General features: G+C 41.6%; 1 protein-coding gene across 6 annotated transcripts in view; it reads right to left on the bottom strand.

Moving 5' to 3' along the window:
* CALD1 (caldesmon 1) overlaps positions 1-24377 on the bottom strand; it is a 143066-nt gene that overhangs the window by 74372 nt on the left and 44317 nt on the right. For 5 of the 6 annotated variants that reach the window (XM_075210232.1, XM_075210235.1, XM_075210237.1 and 2 more), the window contains exon 2: positions 21536-21628. The exons of the other annotated variant lie outside the window; for it this stretch is intronic. The gene's annotated coding sequence lies outside the window, so the exon portion shown is untranslated. The remainder of the gene's footprint in view (positions 1-21535; positions 21629-24377) is intronic. 6 annotated transcript variants of the gene reach the window in all.

Raw genomic sequence — 24377 nt, 5'->3', positions numbered from 1 at the left:
TGGCACTGGCAAATGGGCATCTATACATTCATCGTTACACATGCCAAATCAAATATCAAAGGGTAGTTTCACATTAATGTATATAGTCATTTGTTGTATGTTTTTTTATATTGTTCTCTATGTAATTTTGCAAAGGAACGCTAGTTTTGACTGTATTTTATGTTAAAAAATACTGCTGTTGAGCACTTTCAAGGGCCCCCTGGATGCCATAGGCCCCTGGGCTGTAGCCCAGTTAGCCCTATGGTTAATCCGGCCCTGGGCACATTCTGTGGAATTATATTTGTTCCAATATGTAAGATGAATGGTAATTGATTATCCTATTGTGTAGATTTTACTCTGGTGAATTAAAAGTATTTTATGTGTCCTCACCGGATGCTACAGTTGTTGTGAATATGATTAGTGGGGTTTAGGACGAGACCTCGTGTACAGCAAAACATTGCCCAAAAACGTACTTTCCAAAAACATTGCTCCTCATGTGCCTTCTTTGTATATTTGCACCTTATCCTGGAAATAAATCAGTTTCCAAACAAGTCTGTCCCCCTCCCCCGACTACATGTAATTTATGCTTTTGACCAAATCACATATCATTAACAATATTACATTTAATAAGGCACAGCGGACTAAGCTGATGAATGCGGTGTGCGTGGTCCTGTTTCATCCATCATATTGGCACATTACCGGTTTCATATAACAATGAGGGGGTGGAGACCTAGCTGTATATTTACAAAAACTGCAGGTTTGAAAAAAAAAAAATGGGGATGTTGCCTATAGCAACCAATCAGATTCTAGCTTTCATTTATTTAGTACATGCTACAAAATGACAGGTAGAATTTGATTGGTTGCTATAGGCAACATCTCCACTTTTTCAAATCCAGCTTAGTAAATATACCCCCTAATCTGTGTTTAACATGGAATACAAATTAAACATTATTTCACTCCGTAAAACACTGTGTAACCAAATACCAAGTACAATGTACACAAAAACAAATATATGTTCTTGCAAACTATTTTATCTCGGCTCCTACTCTACATTGGACCTAGACTTGACAGTTCATGCTCACTGGCCATTTTAATTGTGTGTAATTTGTTTTATTTTGGTTTGTACTGAATGTTATTTGCATTTAATATTTGTTTGATTATTGTTGTACATTTTTGTCTATAATTATGTTTTTTTGTGTAAAATGTCAATATTTTATATCACTGAGTACTTTTATCCAAACAATATTTTGTTTGTTTTTATGAAAATCATAGGACATTGGACTGACAAGCTGATTCACAGACCCACTTTTGTTTACTCATGAAAAAGATTTAACAAATACATAAATAAATACTATTCAGTAATTATTTTTTTAACATAAACATTTATTTTTGGATAATATGTCAGCCCAAATCCAATCTTCTGCTAACATTTCCTGGATGCAAACAGCGTGTACCAGATTAATTGAACTATTTAATACAGAGATCAGCCCAGTCTGGGGAAATATCCAGATGGCTTATGTTTTCAGACCAGATACGTTACTATATTAGAACAACTGCTTTGTATTGGGATGCAATATGTTGTTTTCATAAGATAAGCATTTGAGATTAGAGATTTTATGTTTTCGTTTTTGTAGTTCCCCCACCCTCCCGCTGGTATTGGCAGAAACAGAATGTTCCAGAGTCCGTGTTAAATAGTCATGTCATACAAGAACAGATAGCGATCGGGACTATGGCCTCACGTTAGCTAGAAAATACAAAAGGTAAAATATGTGTCCTTCACAATAAACACTTTAGTTCTGTTATAGGACACTGTACACAAACAAAATTAATAAAAGCTTTTTATGAATGAGGAGTAAATTTATCAAGCTGCTGGTTTGAAAAAGTGGAGATGTTGCTATAGCAACCAATCAGATTCTAGGGCCTGATTCATTAAGGATCTTAAATGAAGAGGTATCTTATTTCAGTCTCCTGGACAAAACCATGTTACATTGCAAGGGGTGCAAACTAGTGTTCTGTTTTGCACATAAGTTAAAAATACTGACTGTTTTTCCATATAGCACACAAATATCAACTTTAAATTTCAGTGTACAAATAAGCTATCAAGTATTTGTGTGCTACATGAAAAAACAGTCACTATTTAACTTATGTGCAAAACAGAAAACTAGTTTGCACCCCTTGCAATGTAACATGGTTTTGTCCAGGAGACTGAAATAAGATACCTCTTCATTTAAGATCCTTAATGAATCAGGCCCTAGAATCTGATTGGTTGCTATAGCAACATCTCCACTTTCTCAAACCCGCAGCTTGATAATTTTACCTCTTGTGTCCAGAGCAGTAGTAGTGATAACAGAGCACTAGCACAATAGTATAAAGTTACATGCTGAAGAGAAAATAAAGCCATTATATAATTATCTAAATGCTTTTTTTGCAGGAGGTTGCCATGCTATGAGAGAAGCCTATCTAACTGAGCAGACATAGAGTGAATGACAGGTATGCCAGCTTGCCCTACAGAAATGAACAGTGAGATTGGTGAGGTCATACAAAAGGATGGGTGTTAGTTAAGTCACCAGGTCCACTGCATGCCCCCTGGGCATCCTAGGAGATACCACCCACCCTTCCCGCTGGGCGATGCCCCCCTTCCCCACTTTTGTAGAGCGGGGGGGATGGGGGGTGGGACACGTTCTTTTCTTGGGATTGTAATGCCGGGCTGTGGATCTGAACCTCTAGGCTGTTTACATATATTGAGCCACCATAATTTAGAAACTGAAAACTGGGACATTTATATGACATGAAGATTTAGTAAAAGCCATCTTCTGCTTCCTTTTGGCTGCCAAATAAAACAACAGATATAGGAATCTATTTCCACTTATCCTGTGAATTCAGGTGCATCCGGAGGCTGATGCGTAATAAACAAAGCTATCAAACTTTTACATTTCCAGTAGCAGCACCTGGGCTCTCTTAGAAATCAAAATATAATTATATTAAAACACAGATAAGGACTAGAGATGTTCAATGACCCCCATGTTCTGGTTTTAGTTTTGTATCTGGATTAACTTTGTGTTTTGGTTTTGGCAAAACCGCCCTTGCATGTTTTGGTTTTGGATCCCAATTTTTTTCTCTAAAATCCCTATTTATTTTTTTCTAAAATCTTATATTTTTGCTTCCTCCCCCTACATTATTATTAACCTCAATAACACTAATTTCAAGTCATTTGCAGTCGATTTTGACCACCTCACAGGTCACAATATTATTTTCATACACTTTCAAACAAAGACTGCAGATTTAGAAGACCAAGCCTGCCAGCCCAATTATTTGTATTTCAGCAATGACAATTAGCAATGGAGCAATGGAGCTCTCCTGAATGTCACTGGAGACTTTGAAGAACACTGCTACACCCCCTTCTTTCTTTTCTATCTATGACGCTGCCCAACTGCACTAGAGACTGCCAAGAACTGTGCTACCCCTTCTGTGTTCCTCTGTGAAATGGCGCTGGATCGCCGTGGAGAATGGTACTTATAGAATCCAAAGCTCGCGAGATCCAACGACATAACGATAACGTTTTTCCTCGTTTTCAATTCCGAGGGCGCGTGGCTCGGTACTCGGATTTGCTAAGTTCGGGCGTGTTCGGTTCTCGGGGAAGCGAGCCTGAGCATCTCTAATAAGGACGCATACTAGGGAAAGAACTGCTAAACACCAGCTTTTTTTTTATTTTTATCAATGCCCCCTGGCACCCTTATTCTTATTGTGAACTCCTGCAATGAGAAGTCCTGCTAGAGAAACCATTTCACTGTAGCAACAGAGAGCCAGTCTGCAGCTCCACAGTCAGGCTTGGCAGACCCAGTCATATGGTTAAAACATCTGACCATACCCCGTCAAATATGGCAATCTGAAGCTCAAGCAAGTGTGGGAACGTGAATGGCCAAAACGGAGACATCCAGCTACTCACCCCCAATTGAATGTCCACCTTTAGTGAGCAGGAAAAGGATGGATAGCTCAAATTATATATATATATATATATATATATATATATTTTTTTTTTATATATAAATAAATATATATATATGTGTGTGTGTGTGTGTGTGTGTGTATATATATATATATATATATATATATATATATCTATATATAGAGGTATAGATTTATATATCCTAGAAATCCTCTTATTTTAAGAAATATTGCTTTCTCAACTCTATTGATACTCTTTATATATTTCCATGTTTCTATCATATGCCCCTTCTCTCCTCTAATCCAAGTAATGTGCAATACCTGGTAACCATGGTAACAGGTGACCTGTGAACCCCTGAACCACCTCCTGAACCTCATAATAACAAAGTTATCGTCACCCCAGCGGCAACAAAGAAAAAAAAATCCTTAAAAATAGGGAGAGGGAGGAAAACCAAATGGTTAAACCTAAAATGGCTGCCTGCCTGTCAGCCCATCCACATGGCCTAAACCCAGGGCCATCTTTCCCCCTAAAAATGCTGAGCAGTTGCCCGGGGGCCCCACAAGCATAGGGGCCCCATAGGCAGGGCCCAATAGAAAAAAAATCTATTCACCCATGTATCAAGGCACAGCTGTACAGCATGTTTTTTAATGTTTAAACACTGATTTTTGTTGCAGGTACCAATAAATATAAACTTCATTTTATTGATAGTATACATTTTGATTCCTGTGAGTGGTTGTGTAGGTAGGGGCCCAAGTGCACTGCTTTGCCCAGGGGCCCATAATATTGTTAAGATGGCCCTGCCTAAACCCGCCCTCTACCAACCAGTGAACCAAAACATCTGCTCCAACAACAACCAAGGACATCTCCACCTAGCTATAAGTTACCGTAACGTTGTGTTATAAAAGTCCTCATGCTTTATTCAGTTACACTGGTTGTGAAGGAAGAAAGATAATGTTAGTAAAGTGCAGCTAATGAGTAAACAAGTGGAGGCGGCCATTTTGTTTCTCACAGATGCCGCTGCGGTCACTGTTCACAGTGAATCGATTGTATTCTCATAAAATGGCAGCTTTCACTGTGCACTTTAAAGAATATTACTGACCTATCCTAAATACCATGACAACGTAAATGTGAAAGGTCCTTATACCCGGGGTGAATTTCTCATGTGAAATGTACTTTACTGAATCACTTCAAAATTATTACCTATGAAAGGAGATACTAGTGGATGGTCTTTGGTCTTTTTTGTGAACTGTCTCATAAAGAAAAATTCACTCCGCTCTTTCCTAAAACAGAATACTGCACCACAGACACATATAATACTATAATTATAAACAAGGTCATGTTTACTGTTGAAGCTGTCCTAGTTTTTATGACCGAACGCGTATAAATTAGTACTAACTTAACACAAAGGTGGCGATTCAATGAGCCACAAGGTTCTGTAGCATTCTTTGCGCATTATGTTTCTGCGCAAATTACTATGTTAATGAAGAACTAATTTTTGCTCGCTCCAAATGGGCGACGATCATCACTTACACATCACGCGGAATTGCGCGCGGATACTACGGAAGCTACCGGCTACTTGAACCGTCCCCGTATACTCATATACTTCTGTCCAACATTCCATTTTCTATTATTTTCACCATTAAAAAAATCAGAATTCGCCAAATGAAAATTTAAAAAAACGTGAATAGAATGAATATAAAAAATTATACACTGAATACAGATTTATCCAGTCAGCAGCTTTGTGTCGAATCACATAACAATGAACGTCAACAAACCATCCTGCTTATATAAAGACCCAAAATGAAAAACAAAGACAGTAAAAAGTTAAAACGTAAAGTATTTAATAACAACGGAAAGACGGCACATAGAAGCCAATAAGATAAAGTCATCTGAAGGTGGAAAGTAAACTTATTCCAGCTATTAAATTCCACAGTGCAACTGGTAATGTGACAATTTCTGCAGCATAACATCTTCCTGCCCGACGGCCATACTTGAAAGAAAATATCTTTCAGATGCATAGAAGTATTCATTGTTCTGCTAATTACCCTTACAGCCCGGAACAGTCAGAACAATGTTCCAGCAACAAAATAAATAAATAAAAAAAATCCAGAGTTGCTCATTTAGCAGTTGATAAAAGGCTACGGCATAATTTAGAGCAGACTTCATACGTCTGCTAGGGAAGCCTAATGGAGATATTTCCTATTCATGAGGTCCCTTTGGCAAGACTTAGGGGGTGTTTACAGACAGGAAATCCGACCTGTATAATCATTGTTGTCCTTTACATATTATTATAGATGGTGCAGAATAACTCACTGCATCGTTTCCTTGTTAGAAGCTTTCAGGATTCATATCAGAGCTTTTCTACCAGGGTTAAGGGCTAGATTTTCTAAAGGGCTTTTTTTTCCAGCTGGTTTAAAACCGCCCCATTTACTAAAGTCCCAACCCGCCAGTAAACCGCAGTTTTACAAAGCACAGATCGCCATCACGATTTTTAACAGGGTACAAACACAAACCATCACATTTAGCAGCACGGTGGCTCAGTGGTTAGCACTTCTGCCTTACAGCACTGGGGTCATGAGTTCAATTCCCGACCATGGCCTTATCTGTGTGGAGTTTGTATGTTCTCCCTGTGTTTGCGTGGGTTTCCTCCGGGTGCTCTGGTTTCCTCCCACACTCCAAAAACATACTGGAAGGTTAATTGGCTACTAAAAATTTTACCCTACTCTGCGTGTGTTTGTTAGGGAATTTAGACTGTAAGCTCCAATGGGGCAGGGACTGATGTGAGTGAGTTCTCTCTACAGCGCTGTGGAATTAGGGGCGCTATATAAATAAATGGTGATGATGATAACATTTACTAAGCAGCGGTTCGACAAATAGCTGGAAAGCCGCCAACAAAACAGCCAAAGCAATAGAGGTGGTTGTGAGAGGTGAGATGGTTGTTTGCAGCACTAAATAAAACGATTTTAACTAGATCTACTCTTAAGACTCTAACTAATGCTTCTAAAAAGTAAAAGTGGAGATGTTGCCCATAGCAACCAATCATATTCTAGCTATTATTTATCTAGTACATTCTAGGAAATAACAGCTAGAATCTGATTGGTTGCTATGGGCAACATCTCCACTTTTACTTTTTAGAAGCTTTAGTAAATCTACCCTTAAGACTCAATCCAGTATTTTCAGTGTGTAATTATTTTTATGTTATGTATGTACAGATAATGTCAGAAACTGGATACTACTGAACCCTATACACAGAGCTGGATGTAACTTTTTAACTTCCTCCCAAACTCCTTGGCCCCAAACTCCACTGTGATCCAGCTGCATCCTTCTATCCTTCCTGTTATTATTTATATATTATTTATAAACTAACGCTGACATATTGCATAGCGCTTTACAATCAGAGAAATGTTTATTAAGTCACTCATGCCCCAACCCATGCAGACACATTGACATAATTAATAATACATAATTACGTTGTGCTATGTATACAAATGTGTTGGAAGCCGTTCATACTGTCCCGGGAGCTGTGCATCAGTTATAACTGTTCCCCACCACTATCTACAAAACAGTGAATGTCCTTTTCTGTGGAACTGCAGTACTTGTCTTCCAGTACTCCTGATTGTGAAGGAATTGCCCACATTCATGGATCCTGAAAGGGGAGGGGCTCTGGAAGAAGGCGGGGCTTTGACAGAAAGTGGGCGTGCTTGGGAGGATACGGCAGGTTTTGGGTGAGTTGTGGGCGTGGTTTGATCAGATTGGGCATGTGGGGGAGGTCTTATGGGCACGTGGGGGAGGTCTGATGGGAATTTAAGGGGCATGTGGGAAAGGTCTGATGAGCACGTGGGAGAGGTCTGATTGGCATTTAAAGCATACTTGCCAACTCTCCCGGAATGTCCTAGTGAAGTGGGCAGATTTGAAGCCTCCATGTTGCGATTCTCCGAGAATTGCATCATTTTGGCCTGCCACCCATGCTAAAATGACGCAATTGCGTCATTACGTGACAAGGGGTGGGGCCAAAATGACGCAATTCGCGGAGCCCTGCCCCCTCACGCCCACCTCTACACCGAGACTCCGGGAGGCCAATTGTTAAAGGTTGGCAACTATGATTTAAAGGGCATGGATGAAAGTCTGATGGGTATGTAATGAGCAAATGGGTCAGTTTGATGGGCAGGAGGTTGCCCACCACTGCAATAGACTGTTATAAGCCAAAATCAGATTGGTTGCTATGTGTTACAGCATCTAATGAGCTTAAAAAGTCATTTCAGGTAATAAACAGCTATATGGTGGATATCCGTATCACCTCAGGCCTCTTACTTTAAGTATCACGTTAAAAACTTTCCAGAGATTCTCCGGCAAGAGAATTTCTCACTGTGTGATCAATCTGGGTCTTTGTCTATTTTATGTGAGCCATTTGGAGTGTTGGGAACTCTGCCTTACCTCACGCCGTTAAATATTACAGTCTAGTATTGATTGGCTGTCATCTTCAGCTTGCAGTTTCTCACGGAATTGATTATTTATTTAATCCACAAAAGGAAATAAAGTCTCAGCTGGTGAGAAAAAAAAAAAGACTGAATCCCCCCCCCTCCCAAAAAAAAACCATTACTCTATTATTTTTTATGAAGTTCAGCTGCGTTGCCAAAATTCTGCAGGCATGTGCTTTTCGGGAAAAACTCCATTGTCTAAAATTATCATCGCTGTTGCTTTGGGGAACATAATACGTTTGACACAATTTGAGATTATTTAACGCTTTGCTGAATTCTGTTCATATAAACAACATGAGCAAAAAAAATCAAAATCTCCCCCACGCTGAACATAACCCAAGGTAGTCAGACACATGTGTATTAACTTTTTTTTACTGCTGTACAGAGTTTGAACGCAGCTAATGCAGGCACGCAGACACCCCTGAGAAAATGAGGTGGCGGGGAGGAGGGGGAGGGGGTTAGAAAGAATTTCGTCTCTTACCTACTGCCACAGTTTTGTCTGAGCATGAACGCAAATATGTTAAAAGTTTTAATAGTAACAACATGGATTCAGGTCAAGAGGAAAAAAAAAAGTTGAGTAAACAAAGTTTAAATTAAAACCACATGTATTCTGGAGGGAAAAACTTTTTTTTAAACATAAAGGCATAGTATTCAAATAAATTTAAATATTACAATAGTTTTATAATGTTTGATAATTAATTATATATATTATATCTATCCATATATATATATATATATATATATATATATATATATATATATATATTTATTTATTTATTTTTTATTATTTTTTATTTATTTGTGTTATTTTTTTTATTTTTTTTAGGTTTACTTTGATGAAATGTGTAAAAACAGGATTTTACCACTTTGATGTAATATGAAATAATTTGACATTTTGACCTTCCTGATCAACCTCAAACAGAAAACAACCTGATTTTCAATTTTTTTATTCACAACTTCATAAAAATTTCCTGCCAATCAGCATTTTTACTGACACATGATTTATGTTACTCTAAATCAGGCGTGGAAAAATATAGGGCTCATTGCCCTAGTTAGACCATAAACCATCGCTGTATGGAATGCTATTTACAATCTGGTAATATGAAAGTCGATCTGTATTCGTACTGGTCTCTATTTTTTTTTGGGGGGGGGGGGCACTGAACAACCTGTAACCAATCCAATCATCAGAATGTTCACAGAAGCACAGATTATTTCAGGAGATGAAGAGCTGTGCTGATTTTGTGGGAGGCAGCAACGTGTCCACAAGGCAGTGAGTGAGGACAGGGACAGTGTAATGATGTGAGGAGAGGAAAGGAAGAACAAAGCAAGTCTCAGACTGAAATTTAAAACTGGAAGCAGCAGGGTCTCCCGACAGCACAATGTGAGGCTCACGTTAAACAGATTCAGGAAGGCTGCTTATTTAACATCAGCTCTATACAAAACAATTTCCAACATCCAACCTTTTCAAGCTATTTTATATACAGGACAAATATGCAAAATTAATTTGAGATTTTCCAATTTTACCAAAGTGGAAACATGTATTTCTGAGCACAAAGGTAGATTCATTAGCTCAGCCAAGTTTGTCAATTTTGATCAGTCATGAGGCCAAATAACCAAATTATATGTGACAAATCAGTGCATTCTGCCAATGGCCACACAGGCAGACAGTGGTCATCGGCTAAAAAAAACTCTAATCAATCCCATAGCGGTTCGAACTGGCCCCAAACAGAGGAATGATTGGACAGTAGTTAAAAACACTCATATTGCTTGAGTTTGATTCCAACCAAAGTGTTAAATTCATGTAGTTTGTTGTTACGGACTTACCTTATCCCCGCCGCTCCGTCCAGCCGCACTTCCGCATTCAGGACCATGTGACCGCACCCGGAGGCGGTCACATGACCACAACCTAGAGGCGGGGATTTTGAATCCCCTTCTGTATAAAAACCTCACTCTGACACTCGCTGAGTGTCAGAGCAACACTTACCTGTTCCTGGCTCCTGCTCTTCGTGGATTGCAGTGTCTTCCTGTTTCCTGTGTCTCCTGTGTGCTGATCTCTGCCTGTTTGACTTCCCTGGCTCTCTATTCCCTGTGTACCGACCCGGCTTGCTGACCATTCTCCTATTCTTGTGACCCGTGTACCGAACCTGGCTTGTTGACTCCGAGTTGCCTTCTGATTCTGCCTGACTCCATTCCTGTGTACCGAACCGGCTTGTTGACTCCGCTACCACCGCTTCACTCCGCTGTACTACATCTTGAGGCGAACCTGGGGACCGCGACCTGCGACTCCTGGCAGCGAAGCCCACCCCGCCTTGCGGCGGTTCTTGGTGAACACCGGGGAGATCGTTAGACTCCGCACCTCAGGTAAGCCAGCGCTAATCAAGATTAGTAATATAGTATCCAGAATCTGTTACAGTTTGCTCTGACCATGGATACCACAGCTAAAGATCTGTTGGAGCATTTAGTAGGAAGGATGGATAAACAAGAAGCTAACCAAGAGCAACTTTTAAAATTCCTCAATAGTCTATCCACTCGCTTGGATGTTGTCCAGAACACCCTAGTGGCTGGTGGATCACCTGGGCCGGCAGTGGCCCCTGTACCTCAGGCCGCAGCAGCAGCTTCTTCCTCGCAGCTACGGTTACCTAACCCACCTAAGTTCGATGGAGACCCTAAAAATTGCAGAGGATTTTTAAATCAATGCTCCATACAATTCGAGCTTCTACCTGGGAACTTCCCCTCCGGAAAAACGAAAGTGGCCTATGTGATTTCGTTATTGTCCGGTCAAGCTTTAGCATGGGCTTCCCCCTTGTGGGAGAGGGACGACCCCATTCTACATAACTTCAACCTCTTCTTGTCCACCTTCAAGAGAATATTTGATGAGCCAGGAAGGGTGTCCAATGCCGCTTCCGGCTTACTACGTCTCCGCCAGGGAAACCAGTCTGTGGGGCAGTATGCGGTCCTCTTCAGAACCATGGCCTCTGAACTTCGCTGGAACGATGAGGCTCTAGTAGCTACATTCTGGCAGGGCCTTTCAGACCGAATCAAAGACGAGTTGGTATCCCAGGAACTCCCTACGTCTTTGGACGACATTATCTCCCTCTGTGTCAAAGTTGATTTGCGTTTCAAGGAACGTAATTCTGAGAAGGAACAGTCGCGGCGTAGCATGATTCGCTTGGCCCCCAACTTCCAAACCCCTGTTCTTCCCCCTGAAGAGCCCATGCAACTTGGGAGGACCCGCTTATCAGCCGAAGAAAGGGAGAGGAGATTTCGGAACAAGCTGTGTTTATATTGTGGAGAGAGTGGCCATCTTCTGAGTTCTTGTCCCAAACGCTCGGGAAACGACAGGGCCTAACGAGTTCTGGAGCTGTGTCGTTGGGCCTCTTTTCTCAGTGTTAGTCAGTTCCCAATAGTAATGATTGCCTGTCTATTCCCATTTCCCTTCAGTTAGGACAAAAGACCTTCCCGCAGTCGGCTCTTCTAGATTCCGGAGCCGCAGGAAATTTCATTTCTGCCACAGTAGTTAAACAATTCGCTATTCCCACACAAGCCTTGGAACAACCCATCTCTCTGATGGCCATTGATGGGGGAAGAATCCCTGAGGGGTCCATCCTGGTACGCACTATTCCTCTTCTACTGCAGATAGGAACACTTCATCGGGAGAAGATTTCTTTTCTAGTAATACAAAGATCTACCAACCCAGTCATCCTAGGACTTCCTTGGTTTCGTGCCCACTCTCCCACCTTGGACTGGAAATCTGGTCACATATTGTCCTGGGGACAGTCCTGCTTCTCTCGCTGCCTACAGAGAGTGGTTCCCCCGAATAGTCCCAGACGTACCCAAGAATTTCCTGTGACTCTCCTGCCTGAGCCATACCAAACCTGTGACTCTCCTGCCTGAGCCATACCAAACCTTCTCTGATGTTTTCTGTCAACAAGAGGCCACTAGACTTCCCCCTCACAGAATCTGGGACTGTGGCATTGATCTGATACCTGGTAAACCCATTCCCAGGGGCCGTGTTTACCCCCTTTCCCTCCCGGAATCTAAGGCTATGGAGGAGTACATCCAAGAAAATCTAAACAGGGGCTTCATCCGCAAGTCTGCCTCCCCAGCTGGGGCTGGCTTCTTCGTAAAAAAGAAAGATGGGGGCCTCCGCCCTTGCATTGATTACAGAGGCCTGAATGCCATTACCGTTAAAAATCGGTATCCACTGCCACTGATTTCTGAACTATTTGACCGGATCAAGGGTGCCACCATCTTTTCTAAACTTGACCTCAGAGGAGCGTATAACCTTATACGCATTAAGGAGGGGGATGAATGGAAGACGGCGTTTAACACCCGAGATGGCCACTTTGAATATCTGGTCATGCCTTTCGGGCTATGCAATGCCCCAGCCATATTTCAGAGCTTTATGAATGAGCTGTTTCAAGACCTCTTGTACCAATCTGTAGTCATCTACTTGGACGACATTCTCATCTTTTCGCATCTCATCGTACTCATGTATTGGAGGTCCTCTCTCGTATCCGAAGAAATCAGTTATTTTGCAAATTGGAGAAATGCACCTTCGAGCAGAGACAAATTCCCTTCCTGGGATATATTATTTCGGGCACCGGTCTACAGATGGATCCCACAAAATTGAAAGCCATACTTGACTGGCCCCAACCTTCAGGCCTTAAAGCCACTCAACGCTTCCTAGGATTCTCCAACTATTATCGTCAATTTATCAAGGGGTACTCCTCTCTCGTGGCTCCCATCACAGCATTGACCCGCAAATCTGCTGATGCTGGTATTTGGTCCTCTGAGGCTATCCAAGCCTTTATATTATTAAAGTCTCTCTTTTCATCCGCACCCATTCTTCAACAGCCAGATTGTTCTCGTCCCTTTGTCCTGGAGGTAGATGCCTCTTCTGTTGGCACAGGAGCCGTACTATCACAGCGAGGTCCTTCTGGAAAACTTCATCCCTGCGGATTCTTTTCCCGTCGCTTTTTACCTGCTGAGAGGAATTATGGGATTGGCGACAAAGAGCTCCTGGCCATCAAATTGGCTCTCTCCGAATGGAGACATTTACTAGAAGGAGCGCAATTCCCTATCACCATATATACCGACCATAAGAATTTGCTTTACTTACGCACTGCCCGATGTCTAAATCCTCATCAAGCAAGGTGGTCCTTATTCTTCTCACGCTTTGATTTCAACATCACTTTTCACTCAGGATCTAAGAACACGAAGGCAGACGCCTTATCTCGCTCTTTTGATCCAGCTGACATGGAATCCTCGGAAGATAAGAAATTCATTGTAAATCCATGTCAAGTATTGGCAGCTACACACCTGAAAAAGGGTTGTCCTCCAGGCAAAACATTCATCTTGCCACATCTACGCACCCGGCTCCTTCACTGGGCTCATCACTCACTCTTCTCTGGGCATGCCGGCATTCGCAAGACCTGGGACTTATTGTCCCGAAGCTACTGGTGGCCTTCCTTGCTGGAGGATGTGAAGAGATTTGTTGCTGCTTGTTCCAAATGTGCTCAACACAAGACCTCTAGGAAGAAGCCTTATGGATGCTTGCTCCCATTACCCATTCCTGATTACCCTTGGTCACAGATCTCCATGGATTTTATCACGGACCTTCCCCCTTCCAAATCCTGTACTGTAGTGCTTGTGGTCACGGATTGCTTCTCTAAAACAGCCCACTTTATTGCTCTCAGAGGCCTTCCTTCTTCCTCCTCCTTAGCCGATATTTTTATTAAAGAAATATTTCGCCTCCATGGCTGTCCTCAACATATTGTCTCCGATAGGGGATCACAATTCATATCAAAATTTTGGCGGTCTTTTTGCAATAAATCCGGGATCAAGCTTGACTTCTCTTCCGCATATCATCCCCAGTCCAATGGGGCTACTGAGAGAACCAACCAAGAATTAGAGAAGTTTCTCAGAATATTTATCTCTAGTAACCAAGACAACTGGGTGGACCTTCTCCCTTGGGCCGAGTTCGCCCATAACAACCATTTTCATGAGGCCATCTCTAACTCCCCCTTTTTTGTTCTGTATGGCTGCCATCCTAGACTACCCACCTTCTCTCAAGTCTCATCTTCTGAAGTTCCAGCAGTGGACTCTCTGGTTCGTAACTTCTCTGATATTTGGGAACAAACCAAGACAAACTTAAAACAAGCAACTGCTCGTTCCAAAAAATTCTACGATAAAAGGAGAAGAATGACTCCAAGTTTTGCAGTTGGTGACAGGGTATGGCTATCCACCCAGAACATTCGTTTAAAGGTTCCCAGTAAAAAATTTGCTCCCAAGTTTATTGGCCCATTTGCTATATCTGAGATTATTAATCCCGTAGCCTTTAGATTGAGTCTGCCTCCCTCCTTACGCATACCCAATGTCTTCCATGTCTCCTTGTTAAAACCGATGGTAACCAACAGATTCTCCACCTCATCCAGAACTCCTCCTCCTGCTGTGGATCGGGATCAAGTGGAATACGAGATTAAAACTATCCTAGATTCTCGTAAAGTTCAAGGTGCCATACAGTTCTTGGTGGATTGGAAGGGTTACGGCCCTGAGGAGCGCTCATGGGTAAGAGCCATTGACCTACATGCTCCCCGTCTACTTAAATCCTTCCATAAAAAATTTCCTTTGAAACCCTATTAGGTGTTCGGAGTCCACCTTTATGGCAGGGGGTACTGTTACGGACTTACCTTATCCCCGCCGCTCCGTCCAGCCGCACTTCCGCATTCAGGACCATGTGACCGCACCCGGAGGCGGTCACATGACCACAACCTAGAGGCGGGGATTTTGAATCCCCTTCTGTATAAAAACCTCACTCTGACACTCGCTGAGTGTCAGAGCAACACTTACCTGTTCCTGGCTCCTGCTCTTCGTGGATTGCAGTGTCTTCCTGTTTCCTGTGTCTCCTGTGTGCTGATCTCTGCCTGTTTGACTTCCCTGGCTCTCTATTCCCTGTGTACCGACCCGGCTTGCTGACCATTCTCCTATTCTTGTGACCCGTGTACCGAACCTGGCTTGTTGACTCCGAGTTGCCTTCTGATTCTGCCTGACTCCATTCCTGTGTACCGAACCGGCTTGTTGACTCCGCTACCACCGCTTCACTCCGCTGTACTACATCTTGAGGCGAACCTGGGGACCGCGACCTGCGACTCCTGGCAGCGAAGCCCACCCCGCCTTGCGGCGGTTCTTGGTGAACACCGGGGAGATCGTTAGACTCCGCACCTCAGGTAAGCCAGCGCTAATCAAGATTAGTAATATAGTATCCAGAATCTGTTACATTTGTATGTTCTCCCGGAATGGATTTCCTCTGGCTTCTTTCAACAGTATAAACAAATACTGGTAGTTGTAACGTTCAGTATAGATGGGGACTAAGTTTGACTGAAAGCAGGCCAAAGTGGTGGCAGACAGGGTCAATGTCAGTACAACACACCAATGGTCAGGGGAAAACAGCATACAAAGCCGAGGTCAGGGTCACAGGCATACAACCATGCTCAGAACAAGCTGGTTCAGTACACAACAAGACAATCAGGATATATAGAACAATGCTAAGCCAACTATCAGTACAAAACCTGTTGCTCCAATATAGGAACTCAGGCAGCGTGGGATTAAATAGTCAAGCAAGTGTTGTCATGAGTATGTGCCCCAATGCCTATTCTCACATCAGATGCACCTAATTAGAGGTAGCTCTAAGAGAAGCGACTGTCCAGACTCACATGCCCAAGGAGAGCTGCTCACAGATGGGAGCGAGTGTGGAGCACGGGAAACTGGCACTCTGGATTAGTGCGACCAGAGAGACAGGGTTGTTATAGTATTATTATTATTATTTTTTATTTATAGGGCACCACTAGGTGTCCATAGCGCCGTACAGGTACAAACACAATTACAGTACGAGGTGAGACAGCACAGTACAGTAAACAATAAGCACAGTAACTCAGTGAGCTCAAAGCACAGCTAGGGGTGGGGGAGGGGAGAGGGGAAGGTCCGCATACGACGGAGCCCAAGAGGGAGGGCACGGATGAAAGGGAGACCCCCAGAGGGGAGAGGAGGGAGCGAGAGGGGGCGGGGGGGAAGAGGGTCCTCGAGGAGGAGGGCTAGGAAGCTGGAGAGCAGAGTTAAAAGTGGTGAAGATAGGAGGAGAGATGACCCTGCTCAAAGGAGTGTACAATCTAAGGGGTGGGGTAGACAGAGGGACAGAGAGACACGGGGGAGAGAGGGAGAGAAGGAGGAACAGAGGATAGTAGGTTTCATTTACTTCTAACTAAATTATGTGTGTTGGGTGCCAGTGATAGGAAAAGTAGATTGTACCGCGGTAGGGAGTAAATAAACTTCACTGATTGTACAGCTTTGTGGAATTTGTTGATGTTATATAAATTAAGGGTAATAAGGAATAAGTGACAAGTAGGGGCAGGGAGCTGTGATATAAGTAAGGGGAATGAGGATAGTGCAAAATGCGGGATGACTCAAACAGGATCCCTATCTAAAACACTGGATACTATATAAAACCTGATAGGTCTCTTTAAAATGTTTATTGCAAGTCAAGTACAGATGGCAAAAGAAATTCAGAAAACGATTGCGTGTTGCAGAAAGGAACAATGAATTGTCTCCTAGGGTCTCATATGGTATCCAATCATTGCAGAATGAGCTATGCAAGTTATGTGGCCTCTTAGCCCTTCTCTAAAGGATCAGGAATCTGAAAATGACAGTTCATTTGTTTGGAGTGTCTGGCAAAAGTCATCCTGAGTTTAAATCAAACCTTTTTTTTTCATGCCAAGATTTAAATGCTGATAACCACTTAACAGATTTAAAAGACAACTGAACACTACTTTAAGTGAGACGAGTACTGTTCTTCCCTTTAACATAAATGAATAGTCACTTATTGCCGAGAAATACAGGAAGCAGCTATTATGTACCATATCACCTATCAGAAAAGGGCATAGTTTAACATTTATCAAAAACATGTCACAAAAATAGCACAATCTTAACCCCTGACAACTAAGCAGAAGTTGCCATTTCCATAAAAGGCTTTTCTCTATGTTTGGTTAAAAAGGGGAAATAAAACCACTTTTTCCAATAAATGAGGAGGAATTGCTAGGACCTGACACCAGGCCCCTAGTGTCACAGCGATGTCCGGCTGTGCTCATCGCCAGCCATTATGGTCGGCGATCATTTTTCTATGCATCTCTATAGGTGCAAGGAAAAATGAGCGTAGATTCCTGCCCTAACATCGGGGCAATGTGCGATTCTGGACGTTCCCGGAGACACTTCGTGCTGAATTGAAGTGAATTGTTGTGTGATTTAACACCAGTATAGCATCAATGGCAAGAAAATGTGTTCCTTTATTGTGTCAGTTGTATCTTAGTATCCTGTAAAAGGGCACGGTGGCTTAGTGGTTAGCACTTCTGCCTCACAGCATGAGTTCAATTCCCGACCATGGCCTTATCTGTGTTTGAGTTTGTATGTTCTATGTTTACGTGGGTTTTCTCCTGGTGCTCCGGTTTCCTGCCACACTCCAAAAACATACTGGTAGGTTAATTGGCTGCTAATAAATTGCCCTTAGTCCGTCTCGGCCTGTGTGTGTAGGTTAGGGGATTTAGATTGTAAGCTCCAATGGGGCAGGGGCTGATGTGAATGAGTTCTCAGTACAACACTGCGGAATCAGTGGCGCTATATAAATAAATGGTGATGATGATGATAATAGTAGGAGCATACCTCCCAAAAGTCCTGATTTTTGCATTAACAATGACGATTGGCCATGTGGAAAAAATAGGGTGTATGGTACAGGGACAGGGTGCGTGGTCGACATGGATCAGGGCAGGACCTAATCTGTCCAGATATTTTAATGCTCTGAATGTATTTTACAGCTTAACTGTGGAGCTGGACCTGGTGTTGTTTGAGAACTTAGCAAGTAAACAAATGCTCAGTGAATTCTATGGACATCCAGGAATGGAAATTCTTATTTGGAATCGTGTTATCTATAAAGTTCCAAAAACCAGAAACAAAAGACACCAGTGAGAATGTCATACTCGTAGACTTGATTATCAATTGCCTCATCTAACAGGCACTGTGAGGAGCACTTTTTATTTGTTTTTTGCCCTCGCTCACACCTGAGGTCATGGAGTCAATGAATGACACACATTAGCTTTCACTATAGGCAATACGATCAGGTTGAGCATGCAGCATCCAACCACAAGCTCAAGTGGAAGTGAGTATGGCTACAATTCATTCCCATCCAAGTCTCCATGCTGAAGTCAGAACTCAATATTAAAACTCTGCAAAAAAAAAATTTAAGGTTTACTATTTAAAATAACTTTTTTAAAATGCTTGGCAAGTTGCTCAGTTAGGTAAATATCATACTTGCCAACTCTCCCGGAATGTCCGGAAGACTCCTGCATTTTGCGAGAGTCTCCCGGACTCCGGGAGAGTGTGGCAATCTCCCAGATCTGCCCACTTCACTAGGAAGTGCCCACTTCCTAGTGAAGTGGGCAGAATTAGGTCCCAAATGCCGCGATTCCCGGTGAATCGCGGTATTTGGCAACGCACCCCGCTGTCAAATTAGTTTGCGTCATAACGTCATGGGGGGGGCGGCTCCAAAATGACACGCATTTTGGAGCCTCGTCCCCTGTCACGCCCACCTCCCCCGCAGGCTCCCGGAATCAAATATTATAAAGTTGGTAAGTATTGGTAAATATCCCAGACTTGACATCTTTACTCGACTATTCCATATATAATTAAACACACACACACACACACACACACACACACACACACACACACACACACAATTTTTAGATAAACAAAATACCTATTCAGAAAAGGAAAATAAACAAAAATTTAAAGTTACACCATTAGATACACTGCAGACAGAGAAGCATTATACACTGTTATTTTGCGCAAAGGCGATTTCCAAGACAGATCACAAAACTCAGCTGTTGACCATCGATATAAAATGTAAGCCGCTCTCATATACTAATACGGACAATAGTACATACTTGAAAATGTTGATATTCTATATCCCACGGCAGGGGCGAACGGAGTATTGTCGGGGTTCCCCTCCCCCCCCGACCCCCAAAAAAAACCACCCCCCGCGAGAGCTGCTGTGCATGCGCAGCAGCTCCGTTTCTTCAGCGCTGTCCTATACAGCAGCTGCGGCGCTGTCTAAGAAGCGTCCGCGGCGGTGCTGTATACACTACAGCACCGCCGCGGACGCTTCTTCGACAGCGCCGCGGCTGCTGTATAGGACAGTGCAGCTATAGCGGCCACTTAGTTAGCGCAGAGGGGGTTTCTGGAGACTCAGAAACCCCCCCCCCCCCTGCGTGCGCCACTGCACGTTATTGCAAAGACTTCAGCTCAACAAAAGAAACTGCTATTATTATTCACAGTTTGTTTTTTGGTTACTGGAACTCACAAGGATTCTTTCAACGAACTTACTTAATATTAAGTAAAGAGAGTTAATTATAGCTACAGTTCTACTGCTTAAAATAACAATCATTACTATCTCATTTTCAAAATGTTTTGCACAAATTCTAAGGTTACCACTTGCTCATACTTGTCCACTTTTTTGACCAGCCCTCTGGGAAGGTGGAAGGTGGGGTCGAGTCGAAAATAATTATGTTATCGTGGCTCCGTCCACTTCACTAGGGGAATGGGTGGGATGCGAGAGGCTTGCCTGCTATCCTTGAAGTCCAAGGGGGGCACCCTGTAATTGGGGAGTCTCCCGGACATTCCGGTAGTGTAGACAAGTATGCACTTGTTGACCTGAGTCATTAAGGGGAGCAAAGCATAAAAAAGGAGTAACTTTACACCTGGCCAAAACCATGTTGCAATGGAGGGAGAAGTGAATTGAAAAAGTGGGATCAGATTTATAGTTGGGGTAAGGCACGTCCTAGATCAACTTTAAATTTCAGTTTAAAAATAAAGCCATCAAGTATTTGTGTACTACATGAAAAAACAGCCAGTATTTTCCTCATGTGCAAAATAATAAACTAATTTGCCCCTTGCATTGTAACATGGTTTGTCTAGGAGCAAACGTACTCTTTTTTTTTTTTTTGCTTTGCTCCCCTTAATGTATGTTTAGCAGATCTTTTGCCACTTTTCATGACAATATGGACACTAGGTGGCAATACTCAATTACTTTGGAAGCTACATCACTTTTCTATGTCAGTCCAAGCACAACCTGTCTGTGACAATGCCATAAGACTCCAATTATTACATAAACAGCTTTCAGTTGTCAGGAACCAAAAGAGACCGTTCCTAGCCCAGTTGCTACTTTTTTTTTTTTTCATTATCCCAAATCTTAATGCAGAACTGCAGAAGTCCTAAATCTGGGCTCAGGCTGGTTTATTAAGAGATAAAAAAACAACAATAAAGAGTAAACACTCTTTAAAGGTTACAACTAATTAAAACCTTTGTTGCTAGTAGTCAGAAAAATAACAAAAGATAAACATAAAATATTCATAATAAAGGTGAAAAAATGAATAATAAAAATAAAATATACAGTATAAAAATATAATATACATAAATAACAGTTACACCGCAACTCTTAATAGGTCTATCAACCCAAAAGAATATAAAAAAAACCAAAACAAAATCATAAAGGTGCTGTGAAATTGTTAATATCACATGGGAGTACTCATTCCCATACAATAAATACCCTTTCAATAGTGAAAAATAAAATGTAACATTTATTCAAGGGAAAAAAATAAAATAAAGCAATGTAACTAATTCAGACTGCCTAAACATAACCGAGTTGATGTAAAAGCTCTTTAAGGTTATCTGCTAAATAACGAATAACAAGTTATGACTTTACTTCATCTGTCTGAGGAAGTTAGTTATTTATTGTGACAAAATAAATTAAATATTTAAGTTAAATTATATTGCGTGCCTCAAACTCCACAAAACATAAACATAGGCTATATGATCACGCAGAATATCTTATAGAGAACATCAAACATTTAAAAAATTCCTCAAAATAACCCACTTATCATTCCTGAGGTAGATATGATAACACTTTGAGGGATTCTAGTAGACAAATGTGATACTCTGCTCTTGACACTAATGTTCATCCAAATCAGATCAAAAGAAGCTGTCTATATTTAGGAATTCAAAGTTACTCATTTTAAATCATACTTACATGAAAGCAAGCGGATACACAGTCAGTAGGCCCTATTTCTCAGACGTAGCAGACGCTTAGCAGTTAGTCATATAGTGCTCGTGATTGGTAGCACTGTAAGAAGAACGAGGGCAGAGATTTAATCTGTTTGTCAGGAGATTAATTGCACATTTTGATAAAATATTCATTACACCATAATTTAACTTTACTAGACATCATTCAACTATTTTATGGCAAAAAATGGTCAATATTGACTCTGCAACTGTACTTTTTAAAGAGCACTTGTTGCCTACACATACTGGATAGGATGGAGCCAATTTTCATTGCCTCATAGTTATCGATCCTGGAATAACTCAGTGATGTAACTTGCTCCTTGATAAATTGAATATTGATTTAGCCCAGTGGTGTTAAGCCTTACTTGCCTGGTCTTTTTAATATCCAGTAGACTCACGAAATAGGGGTAGTTCCGGAGAGCATGTCACCCTCCCGCATCACGCCATCTTCCTCGGGGGCGGGAAGAGAGCCTTGACGATGAGACTGCAAATTGCATCATTATGGACCCGCCCCCGCTGTGCAAGTAGCAGGGGACAGGGCTGAAATGACACTAGTCACATTACCACGCCCCCAAGACCTTCCCTCTGGAGGGGAATGGTGGAAAAAGCTCACAATTATATGCTAAGTTTTATTTTCAACTGAGAATCCAAGAACCTGATTCATTAAGGAAAGGAAAGAAAAATAAATGTTACTTTGCACCTTGGCAAAACCATGTTGCCTTTGGAGGGGGAGGCAAATTTAAAATGTGATGGCAGATTTATAGTTGAGGTAGAGCATGTCCTAGATCAACTTTAAATGTCAGTGTAAAAAGAAAGCTATCAAATATTTGTGTGCTACATGACAAAAAAGCCAGTATTTAACGTCTGTTCAAAATAATAAATTGATTTCCACCCCTTGCATTGTAACATGGTTTGTTCAGGAGAAAATGTGCTCCATTTTTTGCCTTACTTTCCTTAATGAATCAGGCTCCAAGGGCTAGATTTACTAAGCTGCGGGGTTTGAAAAGTGGGGATGTTGCCTATAGCAACCAATCAGATTCTAGCTTTCATTTATTTAGTACCTTCTACAAAATGAGAGCTAGAATCTGATTGGTTGCTATAGGCAACACATCCACTTTTTCAAACCCGCAGCTTAGTAAATCTAGCCCCAAGTGTTAGTGTGCCACTGTTAGGAGTCCACTAAGTAGGTGGCTTACAATTGAACGTATATGATATCATACAATCGAGTGAGCCCAAAAAATGATTTATGGATCCCCAATTGGGTGTTAGTTATCATTTATATAATACATTCTACAAAATAACAACTAGAATCTGATTGGTTGCTATAGGCAACATCTCCACTTTTTCAAACCCGCAGTTTAGTAAATTTTACCCCTTGGTGTCCTAGACCACAGGTTGAGCACCTCAGGTTTAGTGCACAATAATCTTAACAATAAATAAAAATGGTTGAATTCTTCACATGAACAACTAATAGCAATAGATAGACAGTTTCACAACCAAAAATAAATGCTCTAAAATAACAAATTTTTAGAAAATGTTAACATAATTTTTCTACTGTTCAAAATAAAAGGGATTAAATGGGAGACCATTAGGTCCTCAAAAGGGACATGAAGCATCTTGCAATTCGTGATATTCAAGAAAATGGCTACAAAAAAACAAAACAAGGATAAACAAACCCATTTATCAGAAGACTCAACATACTCTATTTTACTTGTAAACTTGCCAGCGCTTGTGTTTTTTTTTTCCTTCGGAGCTATTATCACATTGTCTGACTCTGCCAAAACCAACAAATTAGGGACGTATTTGAGACCTTGAAGTTTATTAAACCATGGAAAGGAAGCTAAGTATACAATGAACGGCATTTAACATGCTACGAAAGCTCTCACAGGCAAGTACACTATTTAAATTCCAGAATTTAAATGTGAGTCATTAAAATGTTTTAATATTTACTATTAAACGACATTTTAATTGCATTACCCGTAAATAGCCTTAAAGGAGAATTATCATCACTAACGTCCTATTGACCATGTCATGTGACCTGTTCAACAGTATAAATCCATCTATTGTCCATTCGCTCCAACATTCTCCAGGGTTTGTCATGATTCCGGAACTCAGAACAGTGGAGGTTGCCAATTCATAAGTAGGGTTTAGCCAATCAGAGCAGGACTTCAACCATAAGTAGGGTTTAGCCAATCAGAGCAGGGCATCAAAGATAAGTAGGGTTTAGCCAGAGCTTTAAAATGTTCACAACAGAAACGATACACAACCAACTATGGTTGAAACAGCAGCAACATACTGTATACACAACAAACTGCAGTTGAAAGAGCAGTAAGCAAGTATACACTCATAATTATTGTTAACATAGTAGGAAACAGATATATGAATGCACCCTTGTCAGACATATTCCCAGTAGCTCAATAGGCCATGGATCTGCAAATCTTGCCTTTATCTCTGAGTGGCAATGAATGTATATTTTTATCTTTATGAGTAAATGTCATCAATTGTGCATGTCTTTGTTTAACAAGCACCTTAAGGATACAGACAACAAATAGGTGGCCTTTAAAAAATGTCCCAAACTACACCTCCTATCAACTGCTGACCAAAATTGACTGCTCCTCTAATCAACCCAAACCCTTACTTGCCTACTTTTCGGCACTTCAGTCCGGGAGATCTCGGACAGGGGGCGTGCCCAAATGGCGGAAGGGGGCGTGCCCATACGGCGAAAATTATGTTTTGTTGCAGGGGCGGGGCCAAAGTGACGCGATTTACTGCAAATCACATTATTTTGGCTAGGTATTTGCCGGATGCGG

Source organism: Mixophyes fleayi, chromosome 4 (assembly GCF_038048845.1).
Source record: "Mixophyes fleayi isolate aMixFle1 chromosome 4, aMixFle1.hap1, whole genome shotgun sequence".
Taxonomy (NCBI): domain Eukaryota; kingdom Metazoa; phylum Chordata; class Amphibia; order Anura; family Limnodynastidae; genus Mixophyes; species Mixophyes fleayi.
This window is presented reverse-complemented; position numbering and strand designations above follow the sequence as displayed.